Source organism: Orycteropus afer, unplaced genomic scaffold, assembly GCF_000298275.1.
Source record: "Orycteropus afer afer isolate SDZICR_OR568_19922 unplaced genomic scaffold, OryAfe1.0 scaffold00844, whole genome shotgun sequence".
Lineage (NCBI taxonomy): Eukaryota > Metazoa > Chordata > Mammalia > Tubulidentata > Orycteropodidae > Orycteropus > Orycteropus afer.
Window position 1 is genome coordinate 469000 of NW_006922431.1, and position 2965 is coordinate 471964.

The following is a 2965-nucleotide window of genomic DNA, read 5'->3' on the forward strand; positions in this document are numbered from 1 at the left end:
TGCCCGATATTCCATTGATCAGAGGGCAATATAACACATTCAAAGGAAAAGCAAACACCAAGTAACTCAAGATAAAATATTATAAAAATTTGTTTTATTACTCATTTCATGGCTATTTGTTTTAAAATAAGGAAGCGGAAATTATAAACTTTCAGGTGACCAATTTCTTTTTTAGTTTTTATTGTGGTTTAAGTGTAAGTTTACAGAGTAAATCAGTTTTCCATTCAAAAATTCATATACATTTTGTTTACATCCTTAATTCCAGTCCCCACGATGTAAGATCACTTATCCAACTTCCTCCCTGTGATTCCCATTTCCATTCCTCCTTCTTTGCTAACACTCCTTGTCATTTGAAATTTGTCTTTGGATGAATGCTGCCCTTTTGATTCCAGTGGTTCGTTGTTTTAAGGAGTGTGTACCTCCCTAGTATTATTGTTCACCATTTATAGATGTCTATTGTTTGGCTGATAATGATTTTGGGGGTAAGTTCCATACGAAAGTGACTCATGGATGCTGTCTCAGGGGTTCCACCATTCTCTGTCCAACTAGTAAGCCTGATCTTCTTTTGGAATTTTAAATTTTGTTCCACAGTTTTCCAGCACTCTATCTCTGATGTTCTAATGTGAACCCTTTCAGAGCAAGGCTGTATCTTTACAGAAGGAGACTGCCACATCTTTCTCCCATGCAGAACCTGAGGATTCCAACCACTGACCTTTCTGTTAACAGCTGAGTTTTTAAGGACTGTGATACCAGGATTCCTTCCTTGTTTGAAGACAAAAGAAGCCAATCCATAGAATAAGTAAATTATAGTTGATTAATTGGAGTTTTTGAACACCAGAGATGAATAAATTGGAAAAAGTCAACTCACATTCTGTCTAGTCTCTTAAAACAATGACTATGATAAAGCATAACTGATGGAATGAAAGGAAGAAGGAACAATGGAAGGAAGGAAGGAAGGAAACTAGGAAGGGAGGAAGGAAAGTTGGAAGAAAAGAATTCTGAAGGGCATCTTCAGACTGAACATATTTCTCCTTCATAATTACACTAATTTACTGAGCATTGTTAAAGTCCTCCAAGACCTATGATAAAAACTTCCATTTGATTCATCTTAACATTCAGCAACATATTCTTCCTATTTTAAAACTGAGAAATAATGTAACAATAGAAATGATGTTGTTATGTGCTGTCATGTCCACCCCGACTCATAGTGACCCCTCCTTGGGTTTTCAAGGCTGTATCACTACAGAAGTAGATTGCCCAAACTTACTTCCAAGGAGTAGCAGGTGGGTTTAAACCACTAGCCTTCAGGTTAGCAGTCAAGCGCCTTAGGCACTGTGCTACCAGAGCTCCTAACAATAGAAATAGATATAGCTATAGATAATCAGAAGACAATATTACTCAGAGTGTTTCTTATGAATCCATTTTAAATGGATAGACTTAAAAAAAGAAAAAGACATGAATTTGGGTAGTATTTCATAAACAATAAGAAGCAAGAGAATATTTTAATATAAAGAGAATTTCTGGATCACTCAGTACTATGAGTCCTAAGGTCAAAGCACATGCTGAAGGGGCATAACTAGGAACTAGAAATCAAATCTTAATCCCAATCTCTATTGCAGACTCATTTTGAGGAATTCCGTACTCTCTGCATCTTTTCAAATTAAAAGAAATCTTATGGAAAATCATAATGGTATGTTCAGCTATCCCAAAATCATTATAGAAGTAAAAGAGGAACCAATAAATAAATAAATAAATAAACCTTTAAAGGGGGAAAAAAAAAAAAACTTCACAAAAGACAATCAGAAAGATGTGTAAAAGAGAAGATGGATGATCAAACCTATTCTGATAAAGGTAAAAGAATTAGATTTATGTATTGGCTCTTTCTGAGTACTAAATCAAGGATACTGTATTTGCCAACTCACTGAGGCACTAATAACATAGTCTATGCACAAATAACTTGGGGCCTTGAAAGTACAGAGCCTGAACTAATCTCTGTATTTAACTATAAGAACGGTACAATGGACCATAAATCTTATTAAAATAACCAAAAGAGCCATTAAAAGAATTGAAAGCACAAAGGATCAAATCTGGAGATCCTGGATAAAGTGGGAGCGAAAACGTGGAACAAAATCCAAAAACTCAATAATGACCAGAATTATTGGTCAGATGAATCTGGTGACACTCCCAATACTAAGGCCCTGAAATACATTCGGTGCCTGGAATAAAACTCACCCCCAAGGGCGGGTTCTCAGCACAATGGTTAGCGAGATGTACACGCAGACCACTCAACCCAGGATGCTGCACCCACACACTCAATGGTAATACATCCCCTAAAGCAATAGACCATGGGACACCAAAGGACCAACATTCAAACTGAGGAAATGCAGGACAAACAGGAGTGCATGAATGTGAGGGGCACAGAGGGAGTGCTGCAGGGTAGGGAGGGGAGGAGACTGAGTTAGGATTGGACTTCGCGAATGAGGAATGAAACTAAATGTGTGAGTGACTTTGAATGTAAAACAAGCTCTTAAAATAAAAAAATAAAAATAAAACAAGAATTGAAAAAACTAGAATCCTTTTTTTAATTCCTTTTTCCACTTTGAAAAATTATATGTACACACATATATACCTCTGTGTATATTTATATGTAAAGAGATACATAAATATATATATTAATATATACAAAATATGGACTTCTATATGTATATATACAGAAAATATACTACTAGATAATATATATAAACAGACATATACCATATGAAATTCACATATTTGTATACATATATGTTGTTGTTATGTGCTGTCGAGTCAGACCCAACTCATAGCGACCCCTCCTTGGGTTTCCCAGGCAGTATCCCTACAGAAGTAGTTTGCCCCATCTTCCTTCTGAGGAGTGGCTGGTGGGTTTGAACTGCCAGCCTTCTGGTTAGCAGTCAAGTGCCTTAGACACTATGCTACCAGAGCT